This window comes from Chelonoidis abingdonii, chromosome 2 (assembly GCF_003597395.2).
Source record: "Chelonoidis abingdonii isolate Lonesome George chromosome 2, CheloAbing_2.0, whole genome shotgun sequence".
Classification (NCBI taxonomy): domain Eukaryota; kingdom Metazoa; phylum Chordata; order Testudines; family Testudinidae; genus Chelonoidis; species Chelonoidis abingdonii.
Window position 1 is genome coordinate 10,339,712 of NC_133770.1, and position 8,219 is coordinate 10,347,930.

At 45.9% G+C, this 8,219-nt stretch overlaps 1 long non-coding RNA gene across 1 annotated transcript; it reads left to right on the forward strand.

Moving 5' to 3' along the window:
• The first annotated feature begins 4,896 nt into the window (after window positions 1-4,896).
• Window positions 4,897-7,858, forward strand: LOC116820208 (uncharacterized). Its single transcript, XR_004372585.2, has 3 exons — window positions 4,897-4,934; window positions 5,099-5,266; window positions 6,979-7,858. It is a non-coding gene; the product is annotated as an uncharacterized LOC116820208 (long non-coding RNA).
• Window positions 7,859-8,219: the final 361 nt, after the last annotated feature.

Genomic DNA, 8,219 nt, shown 5'->3' on the forward strand with positions numbered 1-8,219 from the left:
TACCTGAGGAGGTTGTGAAGGCTGGGACTATAACAATGTTTAAAAGGAAACTGGATAAATTCATGGTGGCTAAGTCCATAAATGGCTATTAGCCAAGAAGGGTAAAGAATGGTGTCCCTAGGCTCTGTTCATCAGAGAATGGAGATGGAAGGCAGGAGAGAGATCACCTGATCATTCCTGTTAGCTTCACTCCCTCTGGGGCACCTGGCATTGGCCACTGTCGGTAGACAGATACTGGTCTAGATGGACCTTTGGTCTGACCCGATACGGCCATTCTTATGTTCTTATGAAAATGTCACGATAAGTCATTAGTGCCGGGAAAATGAAGTGGCTGCAGGCCTAATTGTCCTGTAGATGACCGGGGGCATATGATAACGAGGGCTCCTGAACTCAGGTAAATTTATAAATGGTGGGAGGTAAGGGGAGGGGGATGTGGGGAGGAGGATGGCCGGGGCAGTGGTGGAGGGGAAGGCCGTCTTTGCCAGCAATTTGATGAAAAAAATTGTAAGTGGAGGTGTTTGCATAGGGGGAAGGATAATACCAGGAAGACTAAACGAAGGTAAGAGAAGGAGGCAACTCGGCAGCAGCATCTTGGGAACCAAATGTTTCTAGCTGAATGAACACAGTTAGACTGATGTGTAAAGACTCCTGGTAAAAAGCATTTGTGCAGGAGTCTCTGCAAATGTATGTCATATTGATGACATGCTAGAGAAAGTAAGGTAAATCCTGTATTTACCCCCTGGATGCGCCATTTGGAGCTACTCTGCCCTGGCTTCAAAGTACTCGTTTGATCCAGATAGGGTGACCAGATGTCCCGATTTTATAGGGACAGTCATTATTTTTGGGTCTTTTTCTTATATAGGTGCCTATTACCCACCCCCCCACCCCCATCTCGATTTTTCACATTTGCTGTCTGGTCACCCTAGATCCGGACTGCCAACCCCCGACCAACATTTGAGGCTGTGTTGGATGTGGTTTGTTGGTTAGGCCCTAACTGGACGTAAAATGGTTCCAAACAAGTGGTGTGGAAAGAGACCCTTCTGCTCACCCCTGTTTCTTTGACTGAAATGGTTTGGCTTAGCTGCTGGGAAGGAGAAGACATCAGGAGCTTTCTGTAGAGCCTGGTGAAAAGCAGCTCTCTGAAAATGGTATTGTGGCATCCCATGTTTGTTGTCTCTCCTGTAACTACCCAAGCAAATGTGCTTCGGTCTCACAAGTGAAAATAAGGGGGCTTCGCTCTTACCTGCCAGTTCTTCAAGCTCCTGCTGCCGTCTGAGAGTCAAGCTGGGTTTGTCGCTTCTTGTGCCATTCCCATCAGTGCTGAAGGTTCCGATAGCTAGCTTGGGTCCTCAGTAGCTTTTGTGTGGCCCCATTGCTTTTAGTGGGTTTGCATGAATGCAACTGAGTAGAAGTTATTGAATAAGCCTGTTGATGATGCACCCAAAGGAACAGATTCCTGCCCAGGGGCTGACTTGGTGGTTGCTCTGGGGCTTTAGCACCCACATAAAAAGATAGGGAAACATGTGAGCCAGTACTTTAGGGTGGTTATGTGCAGACTGAGCTAGGGTGGTGAATTGTTTTCCTCTCCCTTAGGGAGCAGCCTGCTTTCTCTCCAGTTTTGGTTCTTGTGTTCTGAATTCTAAGAAATAAAATCATGTTACACTGCAACCTTCCAGCAAGAGTGTTTGGTTTTTATCTAACTTCTCTGACCATAACAATGACATTTATTTCTCTGTAGGTTCTTATACTGCATGCATCAGTATAGTATCTGAGTGACTTGAGTCTTTGAAAGGTTTGTCTTGACTCTAAGAGCTGCCCCAAACTTGGGGAGAGCTGTTAGAGTTTGAGAAAGAAACAGGCCTCTCTTATGGGACTGCAGCTTCACCAGCTTCTAGGTGCGTTTCACTGTCTCCTAGCTGTCAATGTGCTATTTCTGTGGCTTCTGCCCTCTTTTTAATAAGAGCTTGCTAGGTAAGGGAATAAAAACTCCTCCCAGCTTGTGAAGGATGCTGTTTTTCAGGAGCCCCTGGTGGCTGCCTGGAAGGCTTTCCAAGCTGTGCTGTGCAAATGTGAAGTGCCTTAGCATTCGACGGTGAGACTTGAATCCCAGAAAGAGATCAGAGCACCGCTAACAGACCGAGTGGGGGGGAATTCACACAGAGTAGGGAGAAATAAAAGCCTCTGTCTGAGGAGGAATGATGGGAGAAAAACCAGTGTTGGAGTCCAGTCTCCAGAACCAGATAAGGTCCCAGCTTTCATGTCATCTGACGCCTTGAATTGCCTGTGTTCTTTGGGTGGTTTTTAACCTGCTTCAGTGAGGGCTCCGTGTTGAATAACTGAGCCCCTTCCGTTGTGTCTGTCTGCTTGTCATGAGAAACACAGAGGCTCCATTTTGAACCACGCTGTTCTTGGGCTTCTTCAACACTGATAGAAGGTAGAAGATACCCCCCAAACCACTAAGACTGTGCAAGGGGGTTGTAACGAGATATGTTAGACCTTTTATTTCAGCAATAACTGGAAGCTGATGTACTTCCCCCCTCCCCTCTCACGGCCAAACTGTAGTGCACCGTGTCTTGAAAGGGCCTTATACCAGCAAGTGCAGCTGTCTGGATGCGGGGGTGGTGTGTGCATTGTGATTGGAGAGGCTGTAATAAATCTTGGTTTGTTGAAGCATCCGGAGTTGTCTGTTAACTGACCCGAAGTGATCAGCCGTGACTGCAGCACTGGTACACATTCCTGAGCTAGCTTTGATCTAGCCACCACAAATAACAGCTTGTGCGGCTAAATTGTCACTGGTACACAAGTCTGCCTGGCATGCTACTGCTATTCAAGCTAACTAGATCAAAGCTAGCTTGGATAGGTGCTGCAGTCTCACTTCCGATTGCAGTGTAGACGTACCCTAAGTCTGATACCAAACAGTTCAGATCCTATTCTCTGAGTCAGTGTTGTAGCAATATCCGCAGAGTGGTACGAAGGAGTCTGGAGAAGTAAAATGAAATTCTTGGCCACCTGTGGTCATTAAAAGGCCTGATACTCTTCCCAAGAGTCACTGGTGTCTTGGTCCAAATGACGTCCTTGTACTGAAGTTCCCCCTTTCTTGCACCTAGACTTGCTCCATCTAAGAATGGGAATTAAAGAAGGGGGTGCTCATATAGTCCAGTGATGGCCATAGAAACACGTGGATAGACAGCTGCCTCCCTTTGCAGGGAAAGTGTGTAAGGACTGTTTATCTGTATGATGAGGGAAAAGGATGGGTAAGGACTGAGAATACGGCTAGTTGGTAGTGATATAGAGCTTATAAGTAGGGCTGGTTTGGAAAAAAGTAGGAATCTTTTTTTCTAAAAGTTTGAAGAAAAGTTTCAGTGGCAAAAAGGGGACAGGAGGCGGGGAGGGAATGAGTTTGAAGCACATTTTTTTTTTTTAGTTGTTTCACTGAAAAACTGGAGAACTCTGAACAGAATGCAAAACTATCCAGAAACTTTGACAAATGTTTGACCACCCTTACCTGGGATATATAACTTAGCCCTGGTCAACACTCGGGGGGTGGCGGGGGAAAGGATTGATCTAAGTTATGCAACTTTAGCTACGTGAATAACGTAGCTGAAGTCGACGTACTTAGATCAATTTACCATGGTGTCTTCACCATGGTGAGTTGATTGCTGATGCTCCGCCATTGACTCTGCCTGTGCCTCTTGTGGCGCTGGAGTGCAGGAGTCGATGGGGGAGCACTCGGGGGTCCATTTATCACATCTAGACTAGACACGAGAAATCAGTCCCTGCTGGGTCGATGGTGGGTAGTGTAGACATACCCTTAGTTTTGTAAGTTGTTTGGGGACAGGGACTGTCCTTTTGTCCCGTCTCTTTGTACAGTGCCTAGCACAACTGGGGCTCCAAGGAACAACGATAATACAAATGATAAGCAGCAATGATTCAGTCCAGCAACTGGCAGTAGGACAAATACACGCTGGCTGGCTCATTATAGTACAACTATTGTATCCTTTCTGCTGAAGTCCATAGCTTCTCTTGTGACTGTGGTGTACATAGGTGTGTTATTTTTCTTTTCATCTCACCCCCACATTTCTGGGAGCCTGCTGGTGAGTGACATTTTGTGCTCTCACATGCAGCATGTAAGAGGGTGCACAACACACCAGAGACTTGACTTGTTTCGTTTGCCTCTTAGTCAGGAGTAAAAGCCCCTGACACCAAAGTATGACTGCAGTGGCTGCCATCTTGGCTGGTGCTAGGGATTGAGTCAGGCACCTCCATATCTAAGAGCTTGAGCAGACCAAGCTAAACAGCTGGCGCTATAACTCCCAAAGCCTCTGTGGATTGGGCATAGAGGAGGACTTGTAACAGACAGTCACCAGTGGGTCACAGCTGCTCTCTGAGGGCCTGATCTAATGTCCATTAAAGTCAATGGAAAAGCTCCCACAGGTGTCTGATTCTAAGGTCCGAAGGGACCTCTCTGATCAGGATTGCCTCCCGTGTGTTTCAAAACAGCGAGTGCATTTGTACTTAGGATGAAAATTTAAAAGTGCCACTGCATCTTTTTTTGGCCAAAACCAGCCAAAAGGCAGAAGTCCATGGTTTCCCTTTGTCTGAAATGCATCATGCCTAGTCATTTCCACTCCAAGTAAACATAGGAGTGACATTTTCCCTTTCTGTTATTGCTACAGCATAGTGATAAAAAACATTGAGTTGGCACTTCCAGGCCAGATAAATTTATTAGGGTGTCATGTCTCAAAACAGCAGTGGAGCAATTCAGCAACAAGCCGTGTACAGGGGAGATAATTACAGGGTTATAGTGGGCAGCTGTGAAGCCAGAAATCTCACTGAGTCATAACGATTATAGATAGGCAGGCCCCCTGCCAGGGCTTGGAAAGAGGAAGAATGAGTGAATGATTGTCGTGACCGTATGGACTGATTGCTGCAAGGTGGTGTTTCATGCTTAGAAGGAAGGTTGAGGCATTCTAGTTTCTTATGAGATGGGGAAAGCCATTTTGAAAGCATTTATTAAGACGCTTCTAGGTATTTCATTGTGTCTTCTCCCTTGGTTTGTTTGTTTATTTATTTATTTACGTTCTGGGTTAACTCCTAGGAAAAAACGTTCAATAGAACATGCTGATAAGTGAGTCACTCCGTGGCAAGCTACAATCTGGGAACTAAGATGAATCCATTGGCACTATTTCCACCTGGGTCTGTGTCCCCAAAGGGGATTTCTACTCGCGTCTCAACTCAGCAAATTGCATGGTGCCCCAGTGGTAGAGTAAGTGCAGTCTGTGAAAATGTTCTATTGCAACAGGTGAAAAATGAACTTAGGAAATGAGTGGCAGTTCCCCCACTCTCATAAGTCCTTAGCTCAGGGGTTCTCAGAATTTTGTACTGGGGACCCCTTCACACAGCAAGCCTCTGCGTGCAACCCCCCACCCTTATACATTAAAAACACGTTTTTATATATTTAACACCATTATAAAAACTGGAGGCAAGGCAGGATTTGGGGTAGAGCCTGACAGCTTGTGACCCCCCCATGTAATAACCTCATGACCCCCTGAGGGGTCTCAACCCCCAGTTTGAGAACCCCTGCCTTAGCTGCACAGGCATAGACCCCTGGCTGCTATCATTTTGCCTGTTTTGGATGCTGCATAGACTCAGTGGTTGTAACCAGTCACTGTATTTGTCTAGGTATACATTCAGCTAGGATGTAGGTTGCTGATGGCACCAAAGCACAGGGGGCTGGCAAACGGAGGAAGCATGGCCCAGGGGTTAGGGACCTTGTCTAGGATTTTGGAGATGCAGGTTCCATTCCCTCTTCCACCCCACATTTCCTGTGTGATCTCTACAAGTCACTTAGTCCTTCTGCACCTCAGTTGCCCATTTGTAAAATGCAGATAATAGCGCTGCCCTACCTGAAGATAAGATACTGCAAGGAAGCCTGCTCTTGTGAGACTTTCTGTCCAATTTTCTCAGCGAGGTTCAAAAGGAGACCAGATGGCTCAGAGGATTGTTAATGCCCTCCAGAGCCATTCAACTCTGTATTATCAATTCAAATCCAGCTTACCTGCAGTTGTAGTTACTATTTGGCAGCTTTCTGGTGCCCTGTAGGGGAAGGAATTTGGTGGCAAATATCAAGGTCACCAGAACACCATCACAACTCCAGACTCAGCGTTGAGTCAAGGACTGAATGGGCTGTGGAGATGCTAACCTCAGGAGGGGGTCTCTCCAGGTTGGAAATGAGCCATATTGACAGGGCAATGTGGAGAGCACCTGACGGTTCAGTCTCTCTGGCTGTCAATCCAGCAACTTTAATGAGCACTAAATTCATACCTACATAAATGTTTCCTTCCCTGATAGGTTTTTACAGGATATTTAGAGAATTTTACAGAAGTTTTTTTAATGTCAACTCTTTAAGGAAACTGCTAACAGATGGCACCTGGTTCTGTGAAAATGGTAAAGAATTTATTTCCTACTGAATAAGGAAAACGCTATATTCTGTAAAGCTATCCTCTTTGCTTTGCTATGGGTATGTCTACACTGGAGCTGGGGGTCTAATTTCCAGGTCAAGTAGACGTACCGTGCTAGCTCTGATCAAGCTAGTGTTGCACGACAGTGTGAATGGTGGCAGGTATTAGCCACCCTGACTGCAATCCCATCTGAGACCTAGGTATGTTCTTGGGGCAGCCAGTCTCTCCCATCGTGGCGACACTCTCTATTTTTAGCACACTAGATTGGTCAAAGCTAGTGCAAGTATGTCTCCTAGAGCTGGAAATCACACCTCCAGCTCTAAGGTTAGCAATATCCTACATGGTTTCTGCTTAGAGCCCTTCCTAGCCTTGGGGGGCCTGCTGTGTTGTAAGAGATAGTACACATAACCGTACATCATAAGGTATAACTGGGACCTCTGATGAGGTATGCCTTTAACCTTGTGGGGGCTTGTTCTGCCACCCTTATTCATACTGACTAGCTCCTTGCTTCCAACAGGACACAATCAGAAGTGAAAACTACAGGAAATCAGACAGCCAGAACTGGTTCTGAAGAGATGCCTTATGTGAGAAGTTGCAATCTGGATAGGAATCCAGGTTTGGAGCTCAGGTCCACTTCTAGTGACATCCAAGACTTCCAGCTCAATTCCACTGCCCCAACAAGTTCATATGTTTCAGATCAGCCTTTGAATTACTGGTTGTTTCTCAAAGTCAGTCAGCACCTTTGAATCCTTGGAAGCTGGCTCACCACTAGCTAACATGTCTTATGGCATTTCAAGCTTGTGCACCAGGTCACTGGCTTGCATAGATCAGAATAGTTCCAGTGTCTGATCTGTCCGAATAGTTATTTTGAAATACAGTAATCCTCACATTCTAGGGCTTGGGGGGTATTGATCCGGTCATATTTCCTCAGCCTCTGCATGGATTTTCTACTTGCTTAGCTCTAGTGATGATAGTATTTTACCCGTGGGATTTTCCCTGCCATGTGCCGGATGAGATGAACTTCAGAAGCAGCAACATACCGAAGGATTCTATAAAGGAAACATGAGCGTGACCACAAGGGTCTGATTCTGATCTCACAGGGGTGTAAATCTGGAGTAACTCTACTCAATTCCAGTAGCTTTACACTGATGTAAAGTCAGTGTCAAGGAAAGAGAATCAGATCCCCAAAACGTAGTATTGATTTGACTGTAGCTTAAAGTTTATGCACAGTGCAGCAGAACTTAAAGGCATTTAGTGTTGGTAGGTGGAAAAAACCTGGATTTAGGCTATGGAGCAACAAGAGAAATATTTCCATCATTTAAAAACAGGAACAAAACACGGACTAGCAGAAGACAGACAAATGGACTTGTACCATGGCTGTGTAAGCACTACTAAACTACAACACCAAGGAGCTAAATCCTTACATTCTCGTGAGTATATCCTAGTGATGGAGAGCCACAGTGGGCTGGAATTATCTTTCCTTATTGGCCCAGAGGAACAACATAGAACGGTTTCTGTAGATTTACTGCTAGTAACCTGGGTTGTTATCTTTGTTAGAGGGCTTTCCCTCCACCCTCCCACGCCCCGATTCTTGTCGTGGAGACAGCAAGCAGCAAAAGACCAGACGTCTGAAGTGCAGACTGTGTGATGTTTATTGGGGTTAGTTTCCAAACAAGCATCTTCCGGTTTATCTCTATATACGCTGATAAGAGCCTGTTCCCCAGTGTTCCCTTCCCAGCTCTGATGCCGCAGAATGTT